Source organism: Gallinula chloropus, assembly GCF_964237585.1.
Source record: "Gallinula chloropus genome assembly, chromosome: 19".
NCBI classification, from domain to species: domain Eukaryota; kingdom Metazoa; phylum Chordata; class Aves; order Gruiformes; family Rallidae; genus Gallinula; species Gallinula chloropus.
This window is the reverse complement of record NC_140104.1, coordinates 10,394,574-10,410,334: the sequence shown is the minus strand read 5'-3', so window position 1 is coordinate 10,410,334 and position 15,761 is coordinate 10,394,574. Positions and strand designations below refer to the sequence as shown.

The 15,761-nt window shown below is 54.8% G+C and overlaps 1 protein-coding gene across 1 annotated transcript in view; it reads right to left on the bottom strand.

The window, feature by feature from the left end:
- STX1A (syntaxin 1A) overlaps window positions 1-15,761 on the bottom strand; it is a gene marked incomplete at its 5' end in the record, with an annotated part of 56,085 nt that overhangs the window by 21,357 nt on the left and 18,967 nt on the right. The gene's annotated exons all lie outside the window — the stretch shown is intronic.

Here is a 15,761-nt window from a genome sequence, read left to right as displayed (position 1 = left end):
GGCCACACTGCTGGCTCATATTCAGCCTGCAGTCACCCAACACCCCCAGGCCCTTCTCTGCCTGAAAGCTGTGAGGCAGGTGGAACACAACCCAGCTGGCTCTCTGTGGGGTCAGCCTGGTTCAAGTCAGTCAGGTCCTCATTCAGTGACTTGAATTATGACCAGCCCCAGGCACACGTAATGAATGAAGCCCCAGGTCCCACATCCCACCAAGCCAGAACTGCTGCCTAAACCTCCTCATCACACTGCAGAAGAACTGAGAGCTCAGACATTCATGCCTGCGTGTAGCTGAATGTGGTCTCTGAGTCAATTTAAAGTCTGGAAGAGGTTCCTGTCTCAGAACCAGTCCCGACAGGCAGGCCAGGGATGGAGTGAGGCAGGCCGGGGATGGAGTGAGGCAGGCCAGGGATGGAGCGAGGCAGGCCAGGGATGGAGTGAGGCAGGCCAGGGATAGAGTGAGGCAGGCCAGGGATGGAGTGAGGCAGGCTCCCATCTCGGCACCGCACCCCACTGCCAGGGTTGCCGTCCAGTGAGAAGACACCCCCAGGCTCGCTGCAGACTGCTCCCACCACCAGAACCTGGCTTTTTCACATGACAAATCAGCCACAGAAATAGGGATTTCTTTCCATTCCTTCTGTTGCTCACAGCCAGTGAGGTGCTGGGATACCATTCCCAGCTACTCCATCCGTCCAAGTCCCAGCCTTCCCAACAGGAACTCTTTCAGCAGCAGAGTTAACTTCTAGTTCTTCATTTCAGGCTGCTGCAAAGCAGCTCAGAGCTTCTCTAAAGAGGGAGCAGGAGCTCCCCAGGGTTCAGACGCTGTGAACAACACCCTGCTCAGAGCTGGTACAGAGCTGGGTCAGCTGTAGGAATGCTGACAACCCTTTTAGACAACTTTTTTTTTCATGTAAAGCTGAAAAACAGGACAAACAAAAAACACAATTGAGGGCTAAACCTTGAGAGTGGTTCCAGTTGATGTGGCTCCATCAGCAGCAGAAGTAGAACTGCTAAGCAGGATCTTCTTAAAACTCAAAGGAAAATAAGGTGGGAGATGTTCTGCTTCCATCCTTCAAGCCGTTCTCCCACCAGGCTGCTCCCCTGTACACCACAAGCTATTAAAAGACCTTGCAGTACTCGTTAGGCACAAAATTATCTTCCAGATTGGGAGCTCCAGATTCTTTTTGGTCATGATGAGATATATAATCCACACATGGTGATGTTACCCACCATCTCCGCGAGAACCCAGATGGATGCCAAGAATAAGGCACTTCTTATAGCTGTAGCATTTTTAAGAGACATTAACATGCCTTGCATAAAAGTGCCCTAATTTCTGACTTGGGTGGAACACACGAGTCACTCAGCTGCATTATCCCAAAAGCCTGTGGGTGAACAGACAAACCCCAACTTCTCTCTCATGTCCCCAACCTGTCCAGCAAAGAGACTCGATAAAGGCAGGGACCAGCTGCAGCTCTTGTCAGGATTCAAAACCTTTAAGCTTTCAGTGGAGAATGTTACTCCACACACCACTTCCAAATGCTCCACAAAGAACACCCCTCAGCCATGGACATAGTGTCACCTATGCTCGCAGAAGGCTGATGCTCTGACAGGTGACTCTGTGCTCAGCAGGACCTTGCTGAGAATCAGCAGGAGGGGTTGAAATCAGCTGGGATTGTTTTATCAAAGAACAACAGGTGGAGTGCCAAGTGACACAGAGACTCCAGTGCTCCTTCCAAGCTGAGGGAAGATATTCTCCACCACAGAATGGCACAGTTTCACTACCTGCATCTGGAGGGCAGATGTAGCTTCTGGCTCTCTCTGCTGTGCCTCTGATGGAGCTCTCTCGATCTCTCTGCCTCTCCAGTCTCAACACCTCACTGTGCCAAGAAAGAACATGAAAGGATAGGACCAGAGGGGGTCACACTGTGGTTTCTCATCAGTGGCTTTGGCCAACAAAGAGGAATCGTGTTGGGTTGCACCAGGGAAGGTTCCGATTGGATATCAGGGAAAATTCCTTCCCCAAAAGAGTGGTGAGACATCAGAACAGACTGCCCAGAGAGGGGCCAAGGCACTTCGGGAGATGGTTTAGTGGTTCGGTGGTGCAGGACTGATGGTTGGACTTCATCTCAAAGGTCTTTTCCAACCCTGATGATTCTGTAACTTGGTAACTTCAGGGGAAGTTTCTTCAGTGGAAAAGCTTTACAGAAGAGAGACCTGGCTGGGAGTGGTTGGCACCCAGCAGCCAAGAGCAGAGAGGCAGCACCACAGCCTGTTCCAACAAGCTACAGGCAAAGGGAGCACAAAGAAAGCCTCCTAGTGAGTCTGCCCTTGCTCTGCTTTTGACCCAGGAACCTTTTAGGAGAAACTTGTGGTTTTCTATCCACTGACAAAATAACCACAGAAACAACCCATGTTCGCTCCAGATAAATGCTGATGCACACTGGGCCACCCCAGTTGCCCTCGGGGCTCCAGTGGCCCCTCAAGGTGCCAGGTCCTTCTTGAACCCAGGTGCTGTTTATCTGAGGTGAGGTCCTCTTTCTGCTGAGCCTTTCCACAGTTACATCTTTTAAGGCATCACTTAACTTAGGAGATTAAAGACCAATCATTCTTTGTAGTGGGAATTAAGGCTTGGAGATATAAACAGTGAACTTGAAGCCTTTCAACACAACCTGTCCAGCTGTAATAGCCCATTTATTGCAACTTTTAAAATATTAATGCACCTCCAAAGCTTTGCATGTTGCAGTAAAAAGCTGAGCAATATCCAAAGCATTAACCACAGGCGTGACACAGTGATGGTTTCATGTCACAGCACTAGAGAACAGCTGGAACTGGCATGGGCTCAAGTCTACATGTGGGCACGACAGGATTTCATTACCTTCCACCCAAGCTTCCCCCAGGAGCTTTGTGTCTCCAGCTAGAGGAACGGAGGAAGAGGTTTCAACACTGTAGCCACCACTTCTGACCAGACCCAGGAGGGAAAGGCTTCCAGCACGCTCAGACCGGGGCCAAGGAGGTGGCAGCTACAAGAACACCAACACAGAAGCCTCTGGGTTGTAGGAGCTGGCACACATCCCCTGCAAACATGCACACTCAGCAGCTGCTCTTCCATCAAAACAGACTAAAACAACAGCAAAGGCATTGAAATGAACTCCTCTGATCCAACCTGTCTCTGACGGGATCAGCAAACTGGTAGGGTGCCAGGCTGGGTGTTGTGTATGGGGACAGTGGCCAAGCATGTCAACAACCCCCCAAAACTACTGCGTGGGATCCACCCTCCAGATTTTTGGTTCACCCTGGGTAGCAGGGAGGAGAGGCAGGACTCCGAACAGTCCAGGCAGCACTGCTACAGGAAAGGACCAGGCCATTGCAGCTCCTGATGGCTTCAGCTCTGGCTGGCACGTGCACACAGAAAACACAGACAGCTGGGCACAAGGCCTTCCACAAGCAGGCTTCATGTGCACCTCCCAAACCCACGTTTCACACCCGTGACAGGATACCAGCGCTCTCCTCTAAGGGACAGAGGGAACCCAGTATGGAGATCCCCCACTGTAAAGACAATGTGGAACAACGCTCGTTAACAAATAACCTGAATTCCTGCTCCTCCCTGCAGTGTGCACCTTGTGCAGGACAAGAGGTTTCCTTTTGTCCTGGATAAGGTTTTTCACCTTGTCCTGGACAAGAGCCTTCTCACCCTCACAGACGTAACACTGCTGGACTCAGCACCCAAGATAATGGGCAACCCCATCAGCCAACACAAACAGGAACACAAGAGAGGTCGAAACACAAGAGGAGAGATGTTTTTTCCCCACGTGAAGCCCTGTCCAACATAAGTTGCCATGTCTTAGCACCATTTCACATCTCACCTCTGTGCTGTGTAACTCCTCTGGCTTGATGACGAGGTGGTACAACCCTCAGCAGACATCGTGGTCCTGTTTGCACAGTCTGTCTCCAGGCATTGACACCAGTGTGGGGACACCAGGGAGGTCTTCATGCCCTCTGTTCCACAGTGCCATGCTTGCAGATGGGCCAGGAGCTGCATTTCCCTTCCCATGCAGAGATGTTGTAGCCTTACGGGTCAGAATGCCACTACCTATGCACCACTACCAGCCATGACACCTCTGGCAGTGACCTGAGCAATGAGTGATGGGTCACTCTTCTCACTACACGTGCCCAAAAAATGGTTGGCAGAGGGCTGGAAGCCAGTAACAAGTAATATCTGCACAAGATGGTCCTCAGCTATGCGCACATCAGTATTTACAGATCAGAAGCCAAGTGCTGACCTGGATTCTACACCAGTTGATTAATTATTTACCTCAGAGCTAATTAATCATCCATTAACTCTTTGTGAGCTCTTCTACCAGTAGGGTATGCTCATAAAGTGACCCGATAAACGTTTCTAACACCCACAGCTTCCTACAATTAAGAAGAAAACTCTTCCCTGGGAGAGCCCCGGGACAGGCCTCGGAGCAGGCCGCAGCCCAGCTGTATTTGATCTTCGTTCCCTGGCAGTTCCTTGGCCTGATCCTCCCTTACCCGCCACGTGATGCTCACAACAGAGCACTTCTCCAGACAGCACTTGGGGTTTTTTTTAACTCACAACCAAAGCAGCTCTTTTATTTGCATTTTTGCTAATAATATGATAACTCAATTAGGAAAATACAGCTCTGCTCCACCTCGGTGGGGCCTGGAAACTCATTAACAGTGCTAAGAGACTGCAAGAAGCTTAAACCTATTAAGCAGGCATTAAAATCAAGCCCAAGACTTATGATGTCTGTCCTCAGACAACATTTCTCCCTAGTGGACCCAGGGAAACTGAGGCAGATCTCCAGGGCCACAGGAGAGGTGCCCCCACAAGGGAAGTGTCAGGGCCATGTACAACCTCTGAACCTTGTTCTGCCCAGCCAGAGCCCCCACAGCCAGAGCCCCTACAGCCACCCTTCCTGAAACACACAGAATTTTTCCTGTTTCCACACCCAAATGCAAAATAAAGGCCTCAAACTCCAACGCCTCAGGTTCAGGGTGCTTCTGCTGCGACACCATAGCACATCACCTCCTGCTCCCCACATGAAGTCTGTGCACCAGCATCCACCAGCACAGGGTTCCCCACTGCTCTTTTCCTTTTGTCAGAGCAGTTTGGATTTTTTTTGCTTAATTTGAAGTGATAATGGGTTTCCTGGATGGTAGAAATGCCATAGAAAAGTCCCCTAGTAACCCTGGGGTGCACCAAAATCCTCCATCCTCTTTGATGCGGAGTTCTGCCATCTCTTCTCCATGTGACTCCAGGCACCCCTGCACCCTGCTCCCATGCCCAGGGTCCTTCCCACACACCACTCACCTCGATCTGTTCATTAACTGGGACCTCAGGCTGGAATTTAGAGGGAGATTTGATGCCCTACGTGAGGCTGACAAGCCCTGAGTCGAGGTCCTTGCCTGCCTGCACTGTGGCATGACACAGCTGCCATGTGGGGGTCTGCCCCAATCTCCCCAGTAAGGCCACCTGCCTGCCTGGAGCCTAGAACACTCATTTCAGGGTCCTCTGAGCAGCAGGAGGCAGGAACTGGTCATCTATTCATCTCCAGCTCTGCAGGCTCAGTACTGGACCTGATGTAAGCTGATTACTTGTCCAGCAGAAGAGAGTCCACCTCCACAGCAGTGGAAGAAGGCAGGGGACACACCGGTGCTGCGGCTTTGGAATATACATGAAGAGAACCCTTCCATACGGCTTCCTCCCACTCCTGCACCTACACCTAAAGCTGGGCAGACAGGAGGCAGACATGAGCCACTCAGCGTGGGCAAGTCAGGGGACAGCAGAAGAGCCTGCAAAGGGGAAACAAAGCTTTTGGGCAGCTCCTGGCCACAAACAACGCCCAGCTCAGGAAATGGAAGGTCCCAGTCGCACCCAGCAATGCCCCCTCGATGCCCTGGCTGCATGCCTTGCACGTGGGATGGTGAACTCACGTGGATGTCCGTGAGCTGCACAGGAGAAAGGAGGGACAGAGAGCAGCAGCTCTCAAAGGCACAAGGGATAGCCTGGATCTACCTGCCAGTGCTCCTGCCAGGACCTCTGCTGTCCTTGTCAGACATGAGGCCACCTCTGCCCACGGACATGAGGCACCCGTGCCCAGCAGGCAGGGCTGTGCAGGCAGCAGGGCAGCTGCCAGGGGAGCGACTGCTCTTAGCCAGCAGCTCCCAGGCACTTGCCAGGAGGCAGACCCTGACCACCCAGCTCTCCACAGGGCTCCCAATTACCGGCAAATGGGCAGCAATACCCTTTGCAGTGATTAATCATCTTCTTGGGCTGCAGAGAAATCATTATTTCCAACCACTCCCATGCAGCTGCTGATGCACCCACACGCGGGATGCGCAGGATGCACAGGATGCGTGGGATGCGGCGCTGCAGAGCTGGGGGCAGGCAGCAGGCCCCGGGATCAAACCCGCGGGTGCAGAACCAGTGTGACAAGCAGAGACCTGAGAGAGGGGCTGGCACGACGTGTCAGCAGCGTAGGCAGGAGCCACAGGCTGAAGGTAGGCGGTGCTGCGAGGTGATGAAATCCGGGATCTTGGGGGGAGCTTAGGGGGAAACACGAGACATTTTCTCTGCGAGTATTTTCTTCTCAAATGAATCGAAAAAGATTTGGAACGACATTCAAACTCTTGATTACTGCAGCAATTCAGTCCAACGTGCAGCAGCCCTGTACTGAGTACCTTTGAAAAGAACAGGATCAGACTCCAAACCTTCCCTTCAGAATGACCTTTCTGGCCTTGCCACATCACTTTACCAGACCACGCTTCTGCACGCTGTTTCTGAGCACTGGTTTGTGTCTCCAAGACAAGAGTGGCAGCTCTATTGTCAGCATTCCCCTTCCTCTCCCAGTTTTTCAGTGTGGTGGTTTCTGTCCCTCTGGCTGCAGGTCTACGTGTGGCTCAGCCCCAGTGTTTTGCAACAGGGAAGCACAACTGGCCCACCATCCTCTCCCAGGACTTGTCTTCTTGGGAAGTAAAATGCCTACTGGTATCTCCTGAACACTTCCAGCAGCACTGTTGGTAGTGTTTGAACTCTGAACAACTCTACTCTGGGTCCTGATGGGAGTGAAGCATGCTCCACACCCAGCACCCACCACAGACCGGCCGGGAAAGGCCAGGGGCAGCTTGGCAGGCCCTGTGCATGCCAGGCAGGTGAGCTGTGCTGCAGAGCTGCTCCATTCACCAGCTCCCGCCGTTTCCCAGCCAGACCCCCTCAGCTGCTCCCAGAGAACCTCTGCTCCCCACAGATAATGACCAGGGGTGGGACAGGCCCTCTTTCCCTGCAGCAAGCCACCCACCTGACATCAAAGCCCTCCCTGCCCAGGTTGTTGACCCGGGTGCCCCCTGGCATGGCTTTGGATTTGCTCCCGAGGCATTTCAGAGTGCCTGGAACCAGTCCTGTCACCATCCAACGCGCTCTCCTAGCAGGTCACCCTGTCTCCCACCAGGTATTGTGGCCATCAGCCCTTTGCTCACTCTCCTGGTTCCTCCACAGCATCTTTCCGGTCAGTGCACATGGCTCTCAACCCAGGACTGGCTGCAGCACTCGCCCCTCCTCGTTCCACCGACACTGGAGCTGACACAGCTCCGGCTCCTGCAGCCTGGACACGGCACAGCCCTGGGGTATGAGAAGCCACATCTGGAAGCCACACCATCCCTGCCTAACAGAGACTCCAACAAAGCAGCCACAGCGTCCGCTCACAGTCCATGACCACAGAGCAAACATTCCAGTCGGACAGCGCCTGCACACCACTGCCAGGGACCCGTCCCACCTGCTCTCACAACTCTAGCACAGGAGCATCACTGCTCTCCTGCTTCTCTGCTCCACAGGCTCCTAGGGCCCCTCAGGCTGATTTCCTGCTCTGCCTGTCTGCTCCCTCCCACCACTTGCCTAAAATCTCCACTTTAATTGGCTCCTTCTCCTCCCCCTCCTTCCACCTGACACCCATCCATGCACAACACCACCAACACCACCACAGAGTGTGGATAAAGGCTACCCGAAGACAGACAGACAGAGCTGCTGGTTTTCCAGCTGTCCAAAACCTGATAGGTTTTTACCAGTGATTCACAGACGGGTCTGGGTTGGCAGGGACCTCTGGAGAAGATCCAGTCCAACGCCCTGCCAGAGCAGGCTGCACAGCACAGCATCTGGGATCTCAGGCCAGAGACAAAAGCAACACCCCGGAGCAGTGCCGCTGGAACACACGTCCCCCTGCCACAGCATGTGTCCCCAAGCATCCTGCCTGCCAGGGCCCGCCACACTCCAGCTCCCTGCCCTCCAGGCTGCTGCTGAGGGGCCTCTGGCTCCTCCTCACCCCAGAATTGGCCAGAGGTATGGAGAGCCAGGAGCATCCATGTGGACACATAGCCTGCTGAACCCATCACTTGCAGGAAGAGCCCCAGCCTGGCCTACCTGGGGGCAAGAAGGGCCCAGCTCTGCCAGCCGGCACTGCAAGGGGCACGTCACCCTCTCCTCCCAGCACCGCCAGGCCACACAACCCCGGCTGTGGGAGAGAGCAGGGAGACTCCTGTGCAGCCAGGACCACCGGTATGGCACATTGTGGCCCCGGCATGGTGTGGCCCAGCTCACCTACCTGCTGCCCCTCGGCCACAGCTCAAGGACACAGCCACGGGGAAGGGACACGGGGTGGGGAGCAGGGGTGAATTCACATGCAGTCATGAGCAGCCAGCAGAGACAGACAGGAGGAGTGGGGCTCGGGGCAGTGACAGCCCTGTGTCCCCTCACCTCCAGGCCTGCTTGCCTCCTGCCAGCCACTCTTCCCAAACTAGCCAGGACACTCAAGAACAGGGGTTGTGCCACAGCCCTGAGGTCAAGGCGTTGCAAGCTCTCCTGTGCTACAACAGGAGCAGCAGCACCTCCAGCAGCAAGGACGGGCTTCTGCTCCAAACCTGGAGGGACTCCAGGCAGCAATGGGCTCCAAGCTGCGCCGGGGTGTACAGCCTGAAGGAGATCCAGTCTTCCAGCAGAACCTGCACCTTGCGGCAGCAATAACACATCTTCCAGGAATGCCACTAACTGTTTGGTCTAAATTAAGCCCAAACTAATTACAGAGCAGCTGATTTTTGGGTTGTTTTTTTTTTTTTGTGTGTGTTGCCATGAATCAGACTACAGTTAATTGGTATTTACTCCACATTTGCTCAGTGCCGCAGATCCCCCAGTGCTGTTCAGGATGACAGGGCAGACAATAGGCGCCAGTGCCTGGGTGTGCAGGGGAGTGCGCAGCCTCCGCGCCGTGAAAGGGACTCTCACCCCAAGAACACACAGCACAGCGAGGGGATGTGAAAGGGAAAGCTGCATGGGCACAAGGGAGAGAGGACAGAGATGTCCCATCACACCCCAGCTGGGTGTGATGATGCACAGGGCATCTGTGCGTGCTCTCCCACAGTGCTTCTCAGCGCCAGTTCCACACACCGGCTCTGCAGGTCCCAACACCCTGGGAGCTGTGATGGTCTCATGGTGGTAGAAGCTGCTGCTGCCCATCCTACTGTTGGCAGTGGATGCCGCTGTGCCAGGCATGATGCAGCACCGGGAGCCTCAGACAGGTCCATGCTGAGCAGCAGCAGTGGCCAGGGAAGGTGAGGACCAGTGTGAGCATCCCTGCACCCATGCTGGGCCCTGCGCTGCCCGCACACTGCAACACGAGGGAGGCTGGACCCTCTGCTCCCCAGCCAGCCAGCCAGCCCCATGATCTGAAGTACCACCCGTGCAGCAGTGCCACCCCCACCCACCAACCCACACACTGCTGTGTCCTCCCAACACTCATCACCAGGGCCAGCACCCACCACCCTGCCCCTCGCCACACAGACAGACCTCAGCTTCCACAGGGGCAGCAACATGAAGAGGTAAGAGAAGGGCAACCCACTCTGACAAGCTCAAGAGATGCTAACCAGTGGCCAGGGCTCCCCAAAAATCAAGGAGACCTCATACCCTGGGGTACCCCAGCCCTCCAAAACTACAGCTGAGGTGGGTGGCAGGGACAGAGAAGACAGGGACTGCACAAAGCCCTTGTAGAGTAACTGAGCTGCTGCATGGACCAGACAGAATGGACCCAGAAGGGCAAACAGCTATTTAAGCTAAATATATCTGTTCTTGGGATGGCATTGGTATGCAAATCGATCATATACAAGCTCAGGCTGGAAATGAGAAAATGGCTCCTGACCACTGGAGGTTAAGCCCTAGAGCAGTCCTTCAACAGGAATTACCAGGAGAAGGAAAAAAAATCATTCAAGGAGGAGCTAGAAAAACATGCAAAGGGCACTGAGAAGCATCTCTGTGCAGCATGGAGACAGGACACAACCACCTGAGGCAGCTCTGAGCACAGCATGGCATGGCCATAATGACCACGGGCATTGCTGGTGCAGGTCTGCACGGGATGCCCAAGCCAAGCAAGGAGCTGGAGCGGTTCTGCAGGAGCTCCTGGAGCTGCCCAGTGGGCACAGAAACTCCTCAAGCCCTGCACTAAGCATCCCTCCACTATCTCCATCCCACACCAGGTCTGCTACTCTGGGCAGCACTGGGAGAGCTGCAGAGTCATCCTTGCCACAGCTGCATGGGGAGTACAGCCAGCCTGAGACCACCACCCCATAAGGACCTGCCTGGAGGACAAGGAGGAGGAAGGCAGGATGCTGACAGCCAGGCAGCAGATGGCACTTCTTCCTCACTGTCCCCACAAGTGCCCATGCCCTCCCATGCACGTTACTGCTGGCACAAAAGGCTCCCTTGCCATGACCAAGCTCCTTGTTTGGAGTCAAGTAGGGGGGGAGGAAGCCAGCAGCAGGGCCACTGCTCCCAGCACTGCAGGGGTGGCCACAGGACAGGAAAAGGGGCTCCCATGTTCCCTCAGAGCCCACCAAAGTGCATGCTACCTGGGTTCTGCCCTGCTGACCCCAACAAGGTTGAGGAACCACCTTTGTTCGTGGGGACCCTGCCATCCACCATCTGTACTGGTGTCCTCCCCATGCCCAGCCCTGCTCTGGGAGATGTGGTGAGTCATGAGACCCTCTGACACCTGCCTGGGGCCACTCATGCTTTTATGTCCATCAAATCCCCTCCACCCCTTGCCATTCAACCAGGCAAAGTGCAAGGTCCATTACCTGGGTCAGGGCAATCCCACTACCAGCATGGACTGGGGAGGGAGGGAGCCACACTTGCTTGAGATGATCACAAGTCCAGCTCTTCTCATCGCCATCTCCAAGGTCTGATGAAGTCAGGCTGGCTCCGATTTCCCATCCCAAGGAAGCCAGAAGAAGGCTCAGAGAGGGTGGAGGAGCAAAGGGAGGCCAGGGGAACAAAGTCAGGTTTGTCCCCTCACACTGCTCCTCCTGAAGGAGCATCACACAAGGCTGAGCATGAAGCCTCCAGTGCAGCATGACTGCAACTGCTGATCTTCACAGAAACCTCCTCTGCCCTGGTGGGACCAGGCACCAGGGTGAATGGACACCCAGAAACCCCACTGCGTGGTGAGAAATGGAGTTAGGAGGGAATGGAAAGTGGTGTGTGAGGAAGGCAGCTCCAGCAAGAACCAGCTGCAGCCTCTCTTCCTCCTGGCAGCTCCCAAGCAGCATCTCTCTGCTCACAGTGGGCTTCCAGCCCCCCTCACGGAATGACCTGGCGCTAGAAGGATTATGCCCTCATGAGAGCACAGAGGGGTCTGGCTGGAGCCGAGGCACCAAGACGTCTCCATGCTGCCTTTCTGGCACTGGCCAGTGTTACCTCAACACATCAGACTGGTGAGCAGCTACAGTTTGTCTCCTTGCCCAGCTGGCACATCTCTCTGCCAGGAGATGGGCTGCTAGGAATTACAAGAGGCCACTCTCCAAAGAACTCCTCTCCAGCAGACGGAGAGCCTGAACCAAGTCCCCTGGGACCCGTGCCCTGCCGTCCAAGGCCACCACCTTGAGTCTGCACAGCTTAAACTGTGAAACTGGAGGTCAACCTTACACAGAATCATATATGGACTCTCCTGAGCTGGAAGGGACCCATAAGGACCATCGAGTTCCACTCCTGGCTCCACACAGGCCCAGCCAAGTCAGAGCATGGGACTGAGGGCATCGTCCAGATGCTTCTTGAACTCAGGCAAGCTGGGTGCCATGCCCACACGCAAGTGAACCTCCCCTTCCACCCTAATGCAGAGCCACAATGGGCCTACTTCCAGGTCTGAAATGTTTTTTGGGTCTTCCAAAGCCTGGGGAGATGGAATGAGCTGACAGGCTGAAAGACCAGACTTTGGATTTGAAGATTTACATTCCTGGAGGCAATTCATTCAGCGAGCAGCGTCTGTTACATAACCCAGCGATGAGGAACTGCAGAGCGTGGCCACGGGGAGGGATGAGATGCACAGAGAAGACAAATGGCAAAGTCCTTCCTGACTGCTCCAGAAAAAAAAAAAAAGAAAGAAAGAAAAACCAAAAAAACCCCCATCATTTCATCTCTCTCCATCTGGTGACTTGCCACGTGAAGCCACCTCCTCTGGGAAGCAGCCTGGACCAAGGACTGGGGAAGAACAGTCTGCTTCAAGTACCAAGAGCAGCCCCAGATGCAGCAGCTCACCAGGAAGGATTTTAGGAACAGGTTTACTGGGAGCTGTGACTCAAGCCAGGAGAAGCAGCAGTGACAGCTCTGACCTGAGGAGGAATGCTGCTCCAGTCTGCCCACCCCACAGCAAGGAGCTACTCCACGGGAAGACCCTCCTTGTCCCCCACATCTGGGCACAAGACTGCCCAAGCCAGGAGGCACAGGCAGGGGCTGCCACCTTGCTGGCACGATGGCAAAGCCACCCACAGCCACCAGAACAGGCCAGGCATCAGCAGTGATGCTGATCCAAGAACAGCCTATGCAGCCAGAAGAGGGATCGGCAAGGAGAGAGGAGAGGGATGAGCCCTCCTGTGAAACATGGACCCAGCCCAGTGCCTCCACCCATGCTGGGTGAGTGAGCCCAGGTCCCACACAGGGTCCAGCACCCTCAGGAGAGCGCCAAGCACCTGCATCTGGTGAAGCACACAGCCATGTAAGACACAGGTTCTGACAGGATTCTACCTGTGGAGTCTCCTTCTTCAGAGACCTTGGAAAAGCAGCAAGTAATTCAGCCAGCAGGCACTGTCTGTCTGTCCGTCCATCCATGCATCCATCCATCCACCCACCCAGTCCTTCAGCCGCTGTTCATCTGTTTCCCAAGCTACCAGCTCAGCTCTGCCCTTCTGAAACCCCACTCCAAGGTCCTCCAGCACCAGGAAGGGCTTGCCAGTAGTGTGAGGAGTTTAGATGGAGGAGCTACACCCCAAATGGAGCTGTGCCACACACAGCACCTTGCCTCAGACAAGAACATCAGCATCTCTCTCTGATACCCAGGAGGATGATCTCCCACCACACTGCAGTAGAGGTTTCACATGTTGCTGAAGTGCTTTGAGATCAGCAAGAAATAACTGACGTGCTGCTCCAGAGGGGACAAGCAGCACCCTGAGTCCCCATGGGTTTACACCACAAGTGACATCTTGCCTTGACTGTCATCACAGGTGCTACATTAAAAGCAGATCCCAGCGAGCAGAGCAAGAGGAGCCTTTCACTGCTGATGCTCCAGTGCCCTTGGGCTGCATCCCTGTACCTCACAGAGACCACGCTCACTCAGTCTCAGTAGCTTCACTCCCAGGGATTCCAATCAGCCTTTGTGTTAATTACCAGACTTGGTGTGAGCACAAGAGCCTGGAGAGGCCACGGGCACCCTGCCAGGCCCACGCTGGCACCACACTCCCAGCTGCAGCACCAGCATCTCCCCAGAGCCCAGCACCCAGCCCCAGCTGAGGCTGGCACAGAGTTTAATCCCACCCCGTGTGCCTCGCCAGGGCTCGGTGGGGCAGAGGGACAGGGAACAACGCTGCTCTCGGCCTGCTGAGTCAGTGGAAGTCTACAAGTGACAAGCAGAAGGTACATCAGTCACCACAGGATGGTCTGGGGTGGGAAGGAGCGGTAAAGATCATCCAAGTCCAGCTCTGAGTCATCCCATGAGCTGACCCATGGAACCACAAGGGTCTGTGCTTGTCAGGCAGCGTGAGCCTGATACCTCCTCATCTACTCACACCCCTGCAACTGTTTCCAAGGATGTCCCCTGTCCTAAGGGCCATTCCCAAACCTCACTCCCAGCAACACAAAGCAATGAGCACTACCCTCAGAACATGGCTTGACTGACACCACACCACCAGCAGCCCCAGCACACACCAGACTGGGAGAGCTGGAGACTGGTCTGAGAGAACACGAGGTGTCCAGCCAGCTGGGAGGGGACAGTCAAAGTGAGCAGCTCTTGCTGCTTCGTGGTGATGCATCTGTGTGGAGTAGGACCATGCAAACCTTGTGAAGTTCAACCAGCCAAAGTGCAAGGTCCTGCACATGGGTCAGGACAATCCCAGTACCAGCACAGGCTGGGGAAGGGAGGGAGGGATGGCCTCTAGAGAAGGACAGGAGGATACTGTTGGGAGACAAACTGGATATCAACCATCAGAAATCCTTCCCTATGAGGTGGGGGGAGGCCATGGCACAGGGTGCCCAGAGAAGCTGGGGCTGCCCTGGGATCCCTGGCAGGGCTCAAGGCCGGGTTGGATGGGGCTTGGGGCACCCTGGGCTGGGGGGGTGTCCCTTCATCCCAAACCAGCCTGTAACTCGATGATTCTCTTTGAAGGTCCCTTCCAGCCCACCGCACAGTTCTGTGAGTCTGTCCCCACTGAGCTCCAGATCAGCCCCACCACACACAACAGCATTACAAAACACTGAACAAAGCTTTGGCTCTTCTATGCTGCTCAGTTTTGGGCGTGATAAACTGCATTTTCTACAATACCAAAGCCAGGAAGCACTGAAATAGTAAACCAGCAGCTCTCCCGAGGTCCTGGGTGCTTCTGGAAGTCACACCAATGTCACTGCGTCTTGTTCACTGAGGATCTCAGGCTTTAAAATAGATCAGGATGCTTTTAGGCCATGAGTGCCCTTTGCAGCCCGGGCGCTGGCTCAGCCCCACGCAGACGCTGTGCCGACACGTTCGGCATGAGCCCGGCAGCCAGACACACAGCAACAGCCAAAGAACACCCAGACACAAACACTGTGCAATCTACCAGCCCCAGAGAGCCTGGAGGGTGATCCAGCCACAGTTTGAATTCCCTTGGGAAAATCCTTCACTTCCAGGCTTGGCCAAGTGAATTTTAGTTGAGGAACAGCTGCCAGGAGAGGGGAGCACGAGACAACTTAGGAAGGGCCAGGTTCTTCCAAGCAATTAGCAATATCTATTGATTTGATATAGGGCTGGACACAAGAAAACGTATGTACAGACACCCTTCTGGGACACCTAGACACAGTTCACAACTGGATACCAACAGCCAAGCCCACCAAGGACACCTTTGTGCCATGGCCCCTGCAGCCTGGAGGACTCAAGCAGCATTTCAGCTCCTCAGGATCACCCACGGGTCCACGAAAGCAACACCTTTGCCACCAACAAGGGCCCCCACTGCTGGGAGCCATCCCACAGAGTCAGCCCTGCATCAGGCCCACAGCCTTCAAACCACGATCCTCAGTGGGTGAACCTGACCAGGCTCCACCTCTGGCCACACAGTCCAGCCCGATGGATAGACAGCTCCACTCAGCCCTGCTCTGCCTTGCACAGCTCAACTCCTCGATCCCACACGGTCCCCAACAAGGGCTCTGTGGACACCACAGCTTGGAAGCCTCTGCATGAAGCAAA